The sequence below is a fragment of the Pelophylax lessonae genome, assembly GCF_965119305.1.
Source record: "Pelophylax lessonae genome assembly, chromosome: 13".
Taxonomy (NCBI): Eukaryota; Metazoa; Chordata; class Amphibia; order Anura; family Ranidae; genus Pelophylax; species Pelophylax lessonae.
This window is the reverse complement of record NC_138780.1, coordinates 76,198,332-76,216,115: the sequence shown is the minus strand read 5'-3', so window position 1 is coordinate 76,216,115 and position 17,784 is coordinate 76,198,332.

The window sequence follows — 17,784 nt, the reverse complement described above, 5'->3', positions numbered from 1 at the left end:
AGGAGAAAACAATCTCCCAGCGACAGCGATTAGCTATGATGGAGCTCCTGGAGCGGAATATGACATGGAGGGTGCGAAAGAGAGGGGGGAATCGAGAGCTGCGCGGAAAAGGAGGCAAGGGTGGGTAGAGAGAAAATGACGGTGGAAGGGGCGAGCGGAGGAGAAAACTTCCTCCCAGCGACAGTGAGGAGCTATGATGGAACTCCTGGAGCGGAATATGACATGGAGGGTGCGAAAGAGAGGGGGGAATCGAGAGCTGCGCGGAAAAGGAGGCAAGGGTGGGTAGAGAGAAAATGACGGTGGAAGAGGCGAGCGGAGGAGAAAACATCCTCCCAGCGCTAGTGAGGAGCTATGATGGAACTCCTGGAGCGGAATATGACATGGAGGGTGCGAAAGAGAGGGGGGAATCGAGAGCTGCGCGGAGAAGGAGGCAAGGGTGGGTAGAGAGAAAATGACGGTGGAAGGGGCGAGCGGAGGAGAAAACATCCTCCCAGCGACAGTGAGGAGCTATGATGGAACTCCTGGAGCGGAATATGACATGGAGGGTGCGAAAGAGAGGGGGGAATCGAGAGCTGCGCGGAAAAGGAGGCAAGGGTGGGTAGAGAGAAAATGACAGTGGAAGGGGCGAGCGGAGGAGAAAACATCCTCCCAGCGACAGCAAGGAGCTATGATGGAGCTCCTGGAGCGGAATATGACATGGAGGGTGCGAAAGAGAGGGGGGAATCGAGAGCTGCGCGGAAAAGGAGGCAAGGGTGGGTAGAGAGAAAATGACGGTGGAAGGGGCGAGCGGAGGAGAAAACATCCTCCCAGCGACAGCGAGGAGCTATGATGGAGCTCCTGGAGCGGAATATGACATGGAGGGTGCGAAAGAGAGGGGGGAATCGAGAGCTGCGCGGAAAAGGAGGCAAGGGTGGGTAGAGAGAAAATGACGGTGGAAGGGGCGAGCGGAGGAGAAAACATCCTCCCAGCGACAGTGAGGAGCTATGATGGAACTCCTGGAGCGGAATATGACATGGAGGGTGCGAAAGAGAGGGGGGAATCGAGAGCTGCGCGGAAAAGGAGGCAAGGGTGGGTAGAGAGAAAATGACGGTGGAAGGGGCGAGCGGAGGAGAAAACAATCTCCCAGCGACAGCGATTAGCTATGATGGAGCTCCTGGAGCGGAATATGACATGGAGGGTGCGAAAGAGAGGGGGGAATCGAGAGCTGCGCGGAGAAGGAGGCAAGGGTGGGTAGAGAGAAAATGACGGTGGAAGGGGCGAGCGGAGGAGAAAACATCCTCCCAGCGACAGTGAGGAGCTATGATGGAACTCCTGGAGCGGAATATGACATGGAGGGTGCGAAAGAGAGGGGGGAATCGAGAGCTGCGCGGAAAAGGAGGCAAGGGTGGGTAGAGAGAAAATGACGGTGGAAGGGGCGAGCGGAGGAGAAAACATCCTCCCAGCGACAGCGATTAGCTATGATGGAGCTCCTGGAGCGGAATATGACATGGAGGGTGCGAAAGAGAGGGGGGAATCGAGAGCTGCGCGGAAAAGGAGGCAAGGGTGGGTAGAGAGAAAATGACGGTGGAAGGGGCGAGCGGAGGAGAAAACTTCCTCCCAGCGACAGTGAGGAGCTATGATGGAACTCCTGGAGCGGAATATGACATGGAGGGTGCGAAAGAGAGGGGGGAATCGAGAGCTGCGCGGAAAAGGAGGCAAGGGTGGGTAGAGAGAAAATGACGGTGGAAGGGGCGAGCGGAGGAGAAAACATCCTCCCAGCGACAGTGAGGAGCTATGATGGAACTCCTGGAGCGGAATATGACATGGAGGGTGCGAAAGAGAGGGGGGAATCGAGAGCTGCGCGGAAAAGGAGGCAAGGGTGGGTAGAGAGAAAATGACGGTGGAAGGGGCGAGCGGAGGAGAAAACAATCTCCCAGCGACAGCGATTAGCTATGATGGAGCTCCTGGAGCGGAATATGACATGGAGGGTGCGAAAGAGAGGGGGGAATCGAGAGCTGCGCGGAAAAGGAGGCAAGGGTGGGTAGAGAGAAAATGACGGTGGAAGGGGCGAGCGGAGGAGAAAACTTCCTCCCAGCGACAGTGAGGAGCTATGATGGAACTCCTGGAGCGGAATATGACATGGAGGGTGCGAAAGAGAGGGGGGAATCGAGAGCTGCGCGGAAAAGGAGGCAAGGGTGGGTAGAGAGAAAATGACAGTGGAAGGGGCGAGCGGAGGAGAAAACATCCTCCCAGCGACAGTGAGGAGCTATGATGGAACTCCTGGAGCGGAATATGACATGGAGGGTGCGAAAGAGAGGGGGGAATCGAGAGCTGCGCGGAAAAGGAGGCAAGGGTGGGTAGAGAGAAAATGACAGTGGAAGGGGCGAGCGGAGGAGAAAACATCCTCCCAGCGACAGCGAGGAGCTATGATGGAGCTCCTGGAGCGGAATATGACATGGAGGGTGCGAAAGAGAGGGGGGAATCGAGAGCTGCGCGGAGAAGGAGGCAAGGGTGGGTAGAGAGAAAATGACAGTGGAAGGGGCGAGCGGAGGAGAAAACATCCTCCCAGCGACAGTGAGGAGCTATGATGGAACTCCTGGAGCGGAATATGACATGGAGGGTGCGAAAGAGAGGGGGGAATCGAGAGCTGCGCGGAAAAGGAGGCAAGGGTGGGTAGAGAGAAAATGACGGTGGAAGGGGCGAGCGGAGGAGAAAACATCCTCCCAGCGACAGCAAGGAGCTATGATGGAGCTCCTGGAGCGGAATATGACATGGAGGGTGCGAAAGAGAGGGGGGAATCGAGAGCTGCGCGGAAAAGGAGGCAAGGGTGGGTAGAGAGAAAATGACGGTGGAAGGGGCGAGCGGAGGAGAAAACTTCCTCCCAGCGACAGTGAGGAGCTATGATGGAACTCCTGGAGCGGAATATGACATGGAGGGTGCGAAAGAGAGGGGGGAATCGAGAGCTGCGCGGAAAAGGAGGCAAGGGTGGGTAGAGAGAAAATGATGGTGGAAGGGGCGAGCGGAAGAGAAAACATCCTCCCAGCGACAGTGAGGAGCTATGATGGAACTCCTGGAGCGGAATATGACATGGAGGGTGCGAAAGAGAGGGGGGAATCGAGAGCTGCGCGGAAAAGGAGGCAAGGGTGGGTAGAGAGAAAATGACGGTGGAAGGGGCGAGCGGAGGAGAAAACATCCTCCCAGCGACAGCGAGGAGCTATGATGGAGCTCCTGGAGCGGAATATGACATGGAGGGTGCGAAAGAGAGGGGGGAATCGAGAGCTGCGTGGAGAAGGAGGCAAGGGTGGGTAGAGAGAAAATGACGGTGGAAGGGGCGAGCGGAGGAGAAAACATTATCCCAGCGACAGTGAGGAGCTATGATGGAACTCCTGGAGCGGAATATGACATGGAGGGTGCGAAAGAGAGGGGGGAATCGAGAGCTGCGCGGAAAAGGAGGCAAGGGTGGGTAGAGAGAAAATGACGGTGGAAGGGGCGAGCGGAGGAGAAAACATCCTCCCAGCGACAGCGATTAGCTATGATGGAGCTCCTGGAGCGGAATATGACATGGAGGGTGCGAAAGAGAGGGGGGAATCGAGAGCTGCGCGGAGAAGGAGGCAAGGGTGGGTAGAGAGAAAATGACGGTGGAAGGGGCGAGCGGAGGAGAAAACATCCTCCCAGCGACAGTGAGGAGCTATGATGGAACTCCTGGAGCGGAATATGACATGGAGGGTGCGAAAGAGAGGGGGGAATCGAGAGCTGCGCGGAAAAGGAGGCAAGGGTGGGTAGAGAGAAAATGACGGTGGAAGGGGCGAGCGGAGGAGAAAACATCCTCCCAGCGACAGTGAGGAGCTATGATGGAACTCCTGGAGCGGAATATGACATGGAGGGTGCGAAAGAGAGGGGGGAATCGAGAGCTGCGCGGAAAAGGAGGCAAGGGTGGGTAGAGAGAAAATGACGGTGGAAGGGGCGAGCGGAGGAGAAAACAATCTCCCAGCGACAGCGATTAGCTATGATGGAGCTCCTGGAGCGGAATATGACATGGAGGGTGCGAAAGAGAGGGGGGAATCGAGAGCTGCGCGGAGAAGGAGGCAAGGGTGGGTAGAGAGAAAATGACGGTGGAAGGGGCGAGCGGAGGAGAAAACATCCTCCCAGCGACAGTGAGGAGCTATGATGGAACTCCTGGAGCGGAATATGACATGGAGGGTGCGAAAGAGAGGGGGGAATCGAGAGCTGCGCGGAAAAGGAGGCAAGGGTGGGTAGAGAGAAAATGACGGTGGAAGGGGCGAGCGGAGGAGAAAACATCCTCCCAGCGACAGCGATTAGCTATGATGGAGCTCCTGGAGCGGAATATGACATGGAGGGTGCGAAAGAGAGGGGGGAATCGAGAGCTGCGCGGAAAAGGAGGCAAGGGTGGGTAGAGAGAAAATGACGGTGGAAGGGGCGAGCGGAGGAGAAAACTTCCTCCCAGCGACAGTGAGGAGCTATGATGGAACTCCTGGAGCGGAATATGACATGGAGGGTGCGAAAGAGAGGGGGGAATCGAGAGCTGCGCGGAAAAGGAGGCAAGGGTGGGTAGAGAGAAAATGACGGTGGAAGGGGCGAGCGGAGGAGAAAACTTCCTCCCAGCGACAGTGAGGAGCTATGATGGAACTCCTGGAGCGGAATATGACATGGAGGGTGCGAAAGAGAGGGGGGAATCGAGAGCTGCGCGGAAAAGGAGGCAAGGGTGGGTAGAGAGAAAATGACAGTGGAAGGGGCGAGCGGAGGAGAAAACATCCTCCCAGCGACAGTGAGGAGCTATGATGGAACTCCTGGAGCGGAATATGACATGGAGGGTGCGAAAGAGAGGGGGGAATCGAGAGCTGCGCGGAAAAGGAGGCAAGGGTGGGTAGAGAGAAAATGACAGTGGAAGGGGCGAGCGGAGGAGAAAACATCCTCCCAGCGACAGCGAGGAGCTATGATGGAGCTCCTGGAGCGGAATATGACATGGAGGGTGCGAAAGAGAGGGGGGAATCGAGAGCTGCGCGGAGAAGGAGGCAAGGGTGGGTAGAGAGAAAATGACAGTGGAAGGGGCGAGCGGAGGAGAAAACATCCTCCCAGCGACAGTGAGGAGCTATGATGGAACTCCTGGAGCGGAATATGACATGGAGGGTGCGAAAGAGAGGGGGGAATCGAGAGCTGCGCGGAAAAGGAGGCAAGGGTGGGTAGAGAGAAAATGACGGTGGAAGGGGCGAGCGGAGGAGAAAACTTCCTCCCAGCGACAGTGAGGAGCTATGATGGAACTCCTGGAGCGGAATATGACATGGAGGGTGCGAAAGAGAGGGGGGAATCGAGAGCTGCGCGGAAAAGGAGGCAAGGGTGGGTAGAGAGAAAATGATGGTGGAAGGGGCGAGCGGAAGAGAAAACATCCTCCCAGCGACAGTGAGGAGCTATGATGGAACTCCTGGAGCGGAATATGACATGGAGGGTGCGAAAGAGAGGGGGGAATCGAGAGCTGCGCGGAAAAGGAGGCAAGGGTGGGTAGAGAGAAAATGACGGTGGAAGGGGCGAGCGGAGGAGAAAACATCCTCCCAGCGACAGCGAGGAGCTATGATGGAGCTCCTGGAGCGGAATATGACATGGAGGGTGCGAAAGAGAGGGGGGAATCGAGAGCTGCGTGGAGAAGGAGGCAAGGGTGGGTAGAGAGAAAATGACGGTGGAAGGGGCGAGCGGAGGAGAAAACATTATCCCAGCGACAGTGAGGAGCTATGATGGAACTCCTGGAGCGGAATATGACATGGAGGGTGCGAAAGAGAGGGGGGAATCGAGAGCTGCGCGGAAAAGGAGGCAAGGGTGGGTAGAGAGAAAATGACGGTGGAAGGGGCGAGCGGAGGAGAAAACATCCTCCCAGCGACAGCGATTAGCTATGATGGAGCTCCTGGAGCGGAATATGACATGGAGGGTGCGAAAGAGAGGGGGGAATCGAGAGCTGCGCGGAGAAGGAGGCAAGGGTGGGTAGAGAGAAAATGACGGTGGAAGGGGCGAGCGGAGGAGAAAACATCCTCCCAGCGACAGTGAGGAGCTATGATGGAACTCCTGGAGCGGAATATGACATGGAGGGTGCGAAAGAGAGGGGGGAATCGAGAGCTGCGCGGAAAAGGAGGCAAGGGTGGGTAGAGAGAAAATGACGGTGGAAGGGGCGAGCGGAGGAGAAAACATCCTCCCAGCGACAGTGAGGAGCTATGATGGAACTCCTGGAGCGGAATATGACATGGAGGGTGCGAAAGAGAGGGGGGAATCGAGAGCTGCGCGGAAAAGGAGGCAAGGGTGGGTAGAGAGAAAATGACGGTGGAAGGGGCGAGCGGAGGAGAAAACAATCTCCCAGCGACAGCGATTAGCTATGATGGAGCTCCTGGAGCGGAATATGACATGGAGGGTGCGAAAGAGAGGGGGGAATCGAGAGCTGCGCGGAGAAGGAGGCAAGGGTGGGTAGAGAGAAAATGACGGTGGAAGGGGCGAGCGGAGGAGAAAACATCCTCCCAGCGACAGTGAGGAGCTATGATGGAACTCCTGGAGCGGAATATGACATGGAGGGTGCGAAAGAGAGGGGGGAATCGAGAGCTGCGCGGAAAAGGAGGCAAGGGTGGGTAGAGAGAAAATGACGGTGGAAGGGGCGAGCGGAGGAGAAAACATCCTCCCAGCGACAGCGATTAGCTATGATGGAGCTCCTGGAGCGGAATATGACATGGAGGGTGCGAAAGAGAGGGGGGAATCGAGAGCTGCGCGGAAAAGGAGGCAAGGGTGGGTAGAGAGAAAATGACGGTGGAAGGGGCGAGCGGAGGAGAAAACTTCCTCCCAGCGACAGTGAGGAGCTATGATGGAACTCCTGGAGCGGAATATGACATGGAGGGTGCGAAAGAGAGGGGGGAATCGAGAGCTGCGCGGAAAAGGAGGCAAGGGTGGGTAGAGAGAAAATGACGGTGGAAGGGGCGAGCGGAGGAGAAAACATCCTCCCAGCGACAGTGAGGAGCTATGATGGAACTCCTGGAGCGGAATATGACATGGAGGGTGCGAAAGAGAGGGGGGAATCGAGAGCTGCGCGGAAAAGGAGGCAAGGGTGGGTAGAGAGAAAATGACGGTGGAAGGGGCGAGCGGAGGAGAAAACAATCTCCCAGCGACAGCGATTAGCTATGATGGAGCTCCTGGAGCGGAATATGACATGGAGGGTGCGAAAGAGAGGGGGGAATCGAGAGCTGCGCGGAAAAGGAGGCAAGGGTGGGTAGAGAGAAAATGACGGTGGAAGGGGCGAGCGGAGGAGAAAACTTCCTCCCAGCGACAGTGAGGAGCTATGATGGAACTCCTGGAGCGGAATATGACATGGAGGGTGCGAAAGAGAGGGGGGAATCGAGAGCTGCGCGGAAAAGGAGGCAAGGGTGGGTAGAGAGAAAATGACGGTGGAAGAGGCGAGCGGAGGAGAAAACATCCTCCCAGCGCTAGTGAGGAGCTATGATGGAACTCCTGGAGCGGAATATGACATGGAGGGTGCGAAAGAGAGGGGGGAATCGAGAGCTGCGCGGAGAAGGAGGCAAGGGTGGGTAGAGAGAAAATGACGGTGGAAGGGGCGAGCGGAGGAGAAAACATCCTCCCAGCGACAGTGAGGAGCTATGATGGAACTCCTGGAGCGGAATATGACATGGAGGGTGCGAAAGAGAGGGGGGAATCGAGAGCTGCGCGGAAAAGGAGGCAAGGGTGGGTAGAGAGAAAATGACAGTGGAAGGGGCGAGCGGAGGAGAAAACATCCTCCCAGCGACAGCGAGGAGCTATGATGGAGCTCCTGGAGCGGAATATGACATGGAGGGTGCGCAAGAGAGGGGGGAATCGAGAGCTGCGCGGAAAAGGAGGAAAGGGTGGGTAGAGAGAAAATGACGGTGGAAGGGGCGAGCAGAGGAGAAAACATCCTCCCAGCGACAGCGAGGAGCTATGATGGAGCTCCTGGAGCGGAATATGACATGGAGGGTGCGAAAGAGAGGGGGGAATCGAGAGCTGTGCGGAGAAGGAGGCAAGGGTGGGTAGAGAGAAAATGACGGTGGAAGGGGCGAGCGGAGGAGAAAACATCCTCCCAGCAACAGCGAGGAGCTATGATGGAGCTCCTGGAGCGGAATATGACATGGAGGGTGCGAAAGAGAGGGGGGAATCGAGAGCTGCGTGGAAAAGGAGGCAAGGGTGGGTAGAAAGAAAATGACGGTGGAAGGGGCGAGCGGAGGAGAAAACATCCTCCCAGCGACAGCGAGGAGCTATGATGGAGCTCCTGGAGCGGAATATGACATGGAGGGTGCGAAAGAGAGGGGGGAATCGAGAGCTGCGCGGAGAAGGAGGTAAGGGTGGGTAGAGAGAAAATGACGGTGGAAGGGGCGAGCGGAGGAGAAAACATCCTCCCAGCGACAGTGAGGAGCTATGATGGAACTCCTGGAGCGGAATATGACATTGAGGGTGCGAAAGAGAGGGGGGAATCGAGAGCTGCGCGGAAAAGGAGGCAAGGGTGGGTAGAGAGAAAATGACGGTGGAAGGGGCGAGCGGAGGAGAAAACATCCTCCCAGCGACAGCGAGGAGCTATGATGGAGCTCCTGGAGCGGAATATGACATGGAGGGTGCGAAAGAGAGGGGGGAATCGAGAGCTGCGCGGAGAAGGAGGTAAGGGTGGGTAGAGAGAAAATGACGGTGGAAGGGGCGAGCGGAGGAGAAAACATCCTCCCAGCGACAGTGAGGAGCTATGATGGAACTCCTGGAGCGGAATATGACATGGAGGGTGCGAAAGAGAGGGGGGAATCGAGAGCTGCGCGGAAAAGGAGGCAAGGGTGGGTAGAGAGAAAATGACGGTGGAAGGGGCGAGCGGAGGAGAAAACATCCTCCCAGCGACAGCAAGGAGCTATGATGGAGCTCCTGGAGTGGAATATGACATGGAGGGTGCGAAAGAGAGGGGGGAATCGAGAGCTGCGCGGAGAAGGAGGCAAGGGTGGGTAGAGAGAAAATGACGGTGGAAGGGGCGAGCGGAGGAGAAAACATCCTCCCAGCGACAGTGAGGAGCTATGATGGAACTCCTGGAGCGGAATATGACATGGAGGGTGCGAAAGAGAGGGGGGAATCGAGAGCTGCGCGGAAAAGGAGGCAAGGGTGGGTAGAGAGAAAATGACGGTGGAAGGGGCGAGCGGAGGAGAAAACATCCTCCCAGCGACAGCAAGGAGCTATGATGGAGCTCCTGGAGTGGAATATGACATGGAGGGTGCGAAAGAGAGGGGGGAATCGAGAGCTGCGCGGAAAAGGAGGCAACGGTGGGTAGAGAGAAAATGACGGTGGAAGGGGCGAGCGGAGGAGAAAACTTCCTCCCAGCGACAGTGAGGAGCTATGATGGAACTCCTGGAGCGGAATATGACATGGAGGGTGCGAAAGAGAGGGGGGAATCGAGAGCTGCGCGGAAAAGGAGGCAAGGGTGGGTAGAGAGAAAATGACAGTGGAAGAGGCGAGCGGAGGAGAAAACATCCTCCCAGCGACAGTGAGGAGCTATGATGGAACTCCTGGAGCGGAATATGACATGGAGGGTGCGAAAGAGAGGGGGGAATCGAGAGCTGCGCGGAAAAGGAGGCAAGGGTGGGTAGAGAGAAAATGACGGTGGAAGGGGCGAGCGGAGGAGAAAACATCCTCCCAGCGACAGCGAGGAGCTATGATGGAGCTCCTGGAGCGGAATATGACATGGAGGGTGCGAAAGAGAGGGGGGAATCGAGAGCTGCGCGGAGAAGGAGGCAAGGGTGGGTAGAGAGAAAATGACGGTGGAAGGGGCGAGCGGAGGAGAAAACATCCTCCCAGCGACAGTGAGGAGCTATGATGGAACTCCTGGAGCGGAATATGACATGGAGGGTGCGAAAGAGAGGGGGGAATCGAGAGCTGCGCGGAAAAGGAGGCAAGGGTGGGTAGAGAGAAAATGACGGTGGAAGGGGCGAGCGGAGGAGAAAACATCCTCCCAGCGACAGCAAGGAGCTATGATGGAGCTCCTGGAGCGGAATATGACATGGAGGGTGCGAAAGAGAGGGGGGAATCGAGAGCTGCGCGGAAAAGGAGGCAACGGTGGGTAGAGAGAAAATGACGGTGGAAGGGGCGAGCGGAGGAGAAAACTTCCTCCCAGCGACAGTGAGGAGCTATGATGGAACTCCTGGAGCGGAATATGACATGGAGGGTGCGAAAGAGAGGGGGGAATCGAGAGCTGCGCAGAAAAGGAGGCAAGGGTGGGTAGAGAGAAAATGACGGTGGAAGGGGCGAGCGGAGGAGAAAACATCCTCCCAGCGACAGCGAGGAGCTATGATGGAGCTCCTGGAGCGGAATATGACATGGAGGGTGCGAAAGAGAGGGGGGAATCGAGAGCTGCGCGGAGAAGGAGGCAAGGGTGGGTAGAGAGAAAATGACGGTGGAAGGGGCGAGCGGAGGAGAAAACATCCTCCCAGCGACAGTGAGGAGCTATGATGGAACTCCTGGAGCGGAATATGACATGGAGGGTGCGAAAGAGAGGGGGGAATCGAGAGCTGCGCGGAAAAGGAGGCAAGGGTGGGTAGAGAGAAAATGACGGTGGAAGGGGCGAGCGGAGGAGAAAACATCCTCCCAGCGACAGCAAGGAGCTATGATGGAGCTCCTGGAGCGGAATATGACATGGAGGGTGCGAAAGAGAGGGGGGAATTGAGAGCTGCGCGGAAAAGGAGGCAAGGGTGGGTAGAGAGAAAATGACGGTGGAAGGGGCGAGCGGAGGAGAAAACTTCCTCCCAGCGACAGTGAGGAGCTAAGATGGAACTCCGGGAGCGGAATATGACATGGAGGGTGCGAAAGAGAGGGGGGAATTGAGAGCTGCGCGGAAAAGGAGGCAAGGGTGGGTAGAGAGAAAATGACGGTGGAAGGGGCGAGCGGAGGAGAAAACTTCCTCCCAGCGACAGTGAGGAGCTATGATGGAACTCCTGGAGCGGAATATGACATGGAGGGTGCGAAAGAGAGGGGGGAATCGAGAGCTGCGCGGAAAAGGAGGCAAGGGTGGGTAGAGAGAAAATGACGGTGGAAGGGGCGAGCGGAGGAGAAAACATCCTCCCAGCGACAGTGAGGAGCTATGATGGAACTCCTGGAGCGGAATATGACATTGAGGGTGCGAAAGAGAGGGGGGAATCGAGAGCTGCGCGGAAAAGGAGGCAAGGGTGGGTAGAGAGAAAATGACGGTGGAAGGGGCGAGCGGAAGAGGAAACATCCTCCCAGCGACAGTGAGGAGCTATGATGGAACTCCTGGAGCGGAATATGACATTGAGGGTGCGAAAGAGAGGGGGGAATCGAGAGCTGCGCGGAAAAGGAGGCAAGGGTGGGTAGAGAGAAAATGACGGTGGAAGGGGCGAGCGGAGGAGAAAACATCCTCCCAGCGACAGCGAGGAGCTATGATGGAGCTCCTGGAGCGGAATATGACATGGAGGGTGCGAAAGAGAGGGGGGAATCGAGAGCTGCGCGGAAAAGGAGGCAAGGGTGGGTAGAGAGAAAATGACGGTGGAAGGGGCGAGCGGAGGAGAAAACATCCTCCCAGCGACAGTGAGGAGCTATGATGGAACTCCTGGAGCGGAATATGACATGGAGGGTGCGAAAGAGAGGGGGGAATCGAGAGCTGCGCGGAGAAGGAGGCAAGGGTGGGTAGAGAGAAAATGACGGTGGAAGGGGCGAGCGGAGGAGAAAACATCCTCCCAGCGACAGTGAGGAGCTATGATGGAACTCCTGGAGCGGAATATGACATGGAGGGTGCGAAAGAGAGGGGGGAATCGAGAGCTGCGCGGAAAAGGAGGCAAGGGTGGGTAGAGAGAAAATGACGGTGGAAGGGGCGAGCGGAGGAGAAAACATCCTCCCAGCGACAGCAAGGAGCTATGATGGAGCTCCTGGAGCGGAATATGACATGGAGGGTGCGAAAGAGAGGGGGGAATCGAGAGCTGCGCGGAAAAGGAGGCAACGGTGGGTAGAGAGAAAATGACGGTGGAAGGGGCGAGCGGAGGAGAAAACTTCCTCCCAGCGACAGTGAGGAGCTATGATGGAACTCCTGGAGCGGAATATGACATGGAGGGTGCGAAAGAGAGGGGGGAATCGAGAGCTGCGTGGAAAAGGAGGCAAGGGTGGGTAGAGAGAAAATGACGGTGGAAGGGGCGAGCGGAGGAGAAAACATCCTCCCAGCGACAGTGAGGAGCTATGATGGAACTCCTGGAGCGGAATATGACATGGAGGGTGCGAAAGAGAGGGGGGAATCGAGAGCTGCGCGGAAAAGGAGGCAAGGGTGGGTAGAGAGAAAATGACGGTGGAAGGGGCGAGCGGAGGAGAAAACATCCTCCCAGCGACAGCGAGGAGCTATGATGGAGCTCCTGGAGCGGAATATGATATGGAGGGTGCGAAAGAGAGGGGGGAATCGAGAGCTGCGCGGAGAAGGAGGCAAGGGTGGGTAGAGAGAAAATGACGGTGGAAGGGGCGAGCGGAGGAGAAAACATCCTCCCAGCGACAGCGAGGAGCTATGATGGAGCTCCTGGAGCGGAATATGACATGGAGGGTGCGAAAGAGAGGGGGGAATCGAGAGCTGCGCGGAAAAGGAGGCAAGGGTGGGTAGAGAGAAAATGATGGTGGAAGGGGCGAGCGGAGGAGAAAACATCCTCCCAGCGACAGTGAGGAGCTATGATGGAACTCCTGGAGCGGAATATGACATGGAGGGTGCGAAAGAGAGGGGGGAATCGAGAGCTGCGCGGAAAAGGAGGCAAGGGTGGGTAGAGAGAAAATGACGGTGGAAGGGGCGAGCGGAGGAGAAAACATCCTCCCAGCGACAGCGAGGAGCTATGATGGAGCTCCTGGAGCGGAATATGACATGGAGGGTGCGAAAGAGAGGGGGGAATCGAGAGCTGCGCGGAGAAGGAGGCAAGGGTGGGTAGAGAGAAAATGACGGTGGAAGGGGCGAGCGGAGGAGAAAACATCCTCCCAGCAACAGTGAGGAGCTATGATGGAACTCCTGGAGCGGAATATGACATGGAGGGTGCGAAAGAGAGGGGGGAATCGAGAGCTGCGCGGAGAAGGAGGCAAGGGTGGGTAGAGAGAAAATGACGGTGGAAGGGGCGAGCGGAGGAGAAAACATCCTCCCAGCGACAGCGAGGAGCTATGATGGAGCTCCTGGAGCGGAATATGACATGGAGGGTGCGAAAGAGAGGGGGGAATCGAGAGCTGCGCGGAAAAGGAGGCAACGGTGGGTAGAGAGAAAATGACGGTGGAAGGGGCGAGCGGAGGAGAAAACATCCTCCCAGCGACAGCGATTAGCTATGATGGAGCTCCTGGAGCGGAATATGACATGGAGGGTGCGAAAGAGAGGGGGGAATCGAGAGCTGCGCGGAGAAGGAGGCAAGGGTGGGTAGAGAGAAAATGACGGTGGAAGGGGCGAGCAGAGGAGAAAACTTCCTCCCAGCGACAGTGAGGAGCTATGATGGAACTCCTGGAGCGGAATATGACATGGAGGGTGCGAAAGAGAGGGGGGAATCGAGAGCTGCGCGGAAAAGGAGGCAAGGGTGGGTAGAGAGAAAATGATGGTGGAAGGGGCGAGCGGAGGAGAAAACATCCTCCCAGCGACAGTGAGGAGCTATGATGGAACTCCTGGAGCGGAATATGACATGGAGGGTGCGAAAGAGAGGGGGGAATCGAGAGCTGCGCGGAAAAGGAGGCAAGGGTGGGTAGAGAGAAAATGACGGTGGAAGGGGCGAGCGGAGGAGAAAACATCCTCCCAGCGACAGCAAGGAGCTATGATGGAGCTCCTGGAGTGGAATATGACATGGAGGGTGCGAAAGAGAGGGGGGAATCGAGAGCTGCGCGGAAAAGGAGGCAAGGGTGGGTAGAGAGAAAATGACGGTGGAAGGGGCGAGCGGAGGAGAAAACTTCCTCCCAGCGACAGTGAGGAGCTATGATGGAACTCCTGGAGCGGAATATGACATGGAGGGTGCGAAAGAGAGGGGGGAATTGAGAGCTGCGCGGAAAAGGAGGCAAGGGTGGGTAGAGAGAAAATGACGGTGGAAGGGGCGAGCGGAGGAGAAAACATCCTCCCAGCGACAGTGAGGAGCTATGATGGAACTCCTGGAGCGGAATATGACATTGAGGGTGCGAAAGAGAGGGGGGAATCGAGAGCTGCGCGGAAAAGGAGGCAAGGGTGGGTAGAGAGAAAATGACGGTGGAAGGGGCGAGCGGAGGAGAAAACATCCTCCCAGCGACAGCGAGGAGCTATGATGGAGCTCCTGGAGCGGAATATGACATGGAGGGTGCGAAAGAGAGGGGGGAATCGAGAGCTGCGCGGAGAAGGAGGCAAGGGTGGGTAGAGAGAAAATGACGGTGGAAGGGGCGAGCGGAGGAGAAAACATCCTCCCAGCGACAGTGAGGAGCTATGATGGAACTCCTGGAGCGGAATATGACATGGAGGGTGCGAAAGAGAGGGGGGAATCGAGAGCTGCGCGGAAAAGGAGGCAAGGGTGGGTAGAGAGAAAATGACGGTGGAAGGGGCGAGCGGAGGAGAAAACATCCTCCCAGCGACAGCAAGGAGCTATGATGGAGCTCCTGGAGCGGAATATGACATGGAGGGTGCGAAAGAGAGGGGGGAATCGAGAGCTGCGCGGAAAAGGAGGCAACGGTGGGTAGAGAGAAAATGACGGTGGAAGGGGCGAGCGGAGGAGAAAACTTCCTCCCAGCGACAGTGAGGAGCTATGATGGAACTCCTGGAGCGGAATATGACATGGAGGGTGCGAAAGAGAGGGGGGAATCGAGAGCTGCGCGGAAAAGGAGGCAAGGGTGGGTAGAGAGAAAATGACGGTGGAAGGGGCGAGCGGAGGAGAAAACATCCTCCCAGCGACAGCGAGGAGCTATGATGGAGCTCCTGGAGCGGAATATGACATGGAGGGTGCGAAAGAGAGGGGGGAATCGAGAGCTGCGCGGAGAAGGAGGCAAGGGTGGGTAGAGAGAAAATGACGGTGGAAGGGGCGAGCGGAGGAGAAAACATCCTCCCAGCGACAGTGAGGAGCTATGATGGAACTCCTGGAGTGGAATATGACATGGAGGGTGCGAAAGAGAGGGGGGAATCGAGAGCTGCGCGGAAAAGGAGGCAAGGGTGGGTAGAGAGAAAATGACGGTGGAAGGGGCGAGCGGAGGAGAAAACATCCTCCCAGCGACAGCAAGGAGCTATGATGGAGCTCCTGGAGCGGAATATGACATGGAGGGTGCGAAAGAGAGGGGGGAATCGAGAGCTGCGCGGAAAAGGAGGCAAGGGTGGGTAGAGAGAAAATGACAGTGGAAGAGGCGAGCGGAGGAGAAAACATCCTCCCAGCGACAGTGAGGAGCTATGATGGAACTCCTGGAGCGGAATATGACATGGAGGGTGCGAAAGAGAGGGGGGAATCGAGAGCTGCGCGGAAAAGGAGGCAAGGGTGGGTAGAGAGAAAATGACGGTGGAAGGGGCGAGCGGAGGAGAAAACATCCTCCCAGTGACAGCGAGGAGCTATGATGGAGCTCCTGGAGCGGAATATGACATGGAGGGTGCGAAAGAGAGGGGGGAATCGAGAGCTGCGCGGAAAAGGAGGCAAGGGTGGGTAGAGAGAAAATGACGGTGGAAGGGGCGAGCGGAGGAGAAAACTTCCTCCCAGCGACAGTGAGGAGCTATGATGGAACTCCTGGAGCGGAATATGACATGGAGGGTGCGAAAGAGAGGGGGGAATCGAGAGCTGCGCGGAAAAGGAGGCAAGGGTGGGTAGAGAGAAAATGACGGTGGAAGGGGCGAGCGGAGGAGAAAACATCCTCCCAGCGACAGTGAGGAGCTATGATGGAACTCCTGGAGCGGAATATGACATGGAGGGTGCGAAAGAGAGGGGGGAATCGAGAGCTGCGTGGAAAAGGAGGCAAGGGTGGGTAGAGAGAAAATGACGGTGGAAGGGGCGAGCGGAGGAGAAAACATCCTCCCAGCGACAGCGAGGAGCTATGATGGAGCTCCTGGAGCGGAATATGACATGGAGGGTGCGAAAGAGAGGGGGGAATCGAGAGCTGCGCGGAAAAGGAGGAAAGGGTGGGTAGAGAGAAAATGACGGTGGAAGGGGCGAGCGGAGGAGAAAACATCCTCCCAGCGACAGCGAGGAGCTATGATGGAGCTCCTGGAGCGGAATATGACATGGAGGGTGCGAAAGAGAGGGGGGAATCGAGAGCTGCGCGGAAAAGGAGGCAAGGGTGGGTAGAGAGAAAATGACGGTGGAAGGGGCGAGCGGAGGAGAAAACTTCCTCCCAGCGACAGTGAGGAGCTATGATGGAACTCCTGGAGCGGAATATGACATGGAGGGTGCGAAAGAGAGGGGGGAATCGAGAGCTGCGCGGAAAAGGAGGCAAGGGTGGGTAGAGAGAAAATGACGGTGGAAGGGGCGAGCGGAGGAGAAAACATCCTCCCAGCGACAGTGAGGAGCTATGATGGAACTCCTGGAGCGGAATATGACATGGAGGGTGCGAAAGAGAGGGGGGAATCGAGAGCTGCGTGGAAAAGGAGGCAAGGGTGGGTAGAGAGAAAATGACGGTGGAAGGGGCGAGCGGAGGAGAAAACATCCTCCCAGCGACAGCGAGGAGCTATGATGGAGCTCCTGGAGCGGAATATGACATGGAGGGTGCGAAAGAGAGGGGGGAATCGAGAGCTGCGCGGAAAAGGAGGCAAGGGTGGGTAGAGAGAAAATGACGGTGGAAGGGGCGAGCGGAGGAGAAAACATCCTCCCAGCGACAGCGAGGAGCTATGATGGAGCTCCTGGAGCGGAATATGACATGGAGGGTGCGAAAGAGAGGGGGGAATCGAGAGCTGCGCGGAAAAGGAGGCAAGGGTGGGTAGAGAGAAAATGACGGTGGAAGGGGCGAGCGGAGGAGAAAACTTCCTCCCAGCGACAGTGAGGAGCTATGATGGAACTCCTGGAGCGGAATATGACATGGAGGGTGCGAAAGAGAGGGGGGAATCGAGAGCTGCGCGGAAAAGGAGGAAAGGGTGGGTAGAGAGAAAATGACGGTGGAAGGGGCAAGCGGAGGAGAAAACATCCTCCCAGCGACAGCGAAGAGCTATGATGGAGCTCCTGGAGCGGAATATGACATGGAGGGTGCGAAAGAGAGGGGGGAATCGAGAGCTGCGCGGAGAAGGAGGCAAGGGTGGGTAGAGAGAAAATGACGGTGGAAGGGGCGAGCGGAGGAGAAAACATCCTCCCAGCGACAGTGAGGAGCTATGATGGAACTCCTGGAGCGGAATATGACATGGAGGGTGCGAAAGAGAGGGGGGAATCGAGAGCTGCGCGGAAAAGGAGGCAAGGGTGGGTAGAGAGAAAATGACGGTGGAAGGGGCGAGCGGAGGAGAAAACATCCTCCCAGCGACAGCGAGGAGCTATGATGGAGCTCCTGGAGCGGAATATGACATGGAGGGTGCGAAAGAGAGGGGGGAATCGAGAGCTGCGCGGAAAAGGAGGAAAGGGTGGGTAGAGAGAAAATGACGGTGGAAGGGGCGAGCGGAGGAGAAAACATCCTCCCAGCGACAGCGAGGAGCTATGATGGAGCTCCTAGAGCGGAATATGACATGGAGGGTGCGAAAGAGAGGGGGGAATCGAGAGCTGCGCGGAAAAGGAGGCAAGGGTGGGTAGAGAGAAAATGACGGTGGAAGGGGCGAGCGGAGGAGAAAACATCCTCCCAGCGACAGTGAGGAGCTATGATGGAGCTCCTGGAGCGGAATATGACATGGAGGGTGCGAAAGAGAGGGGG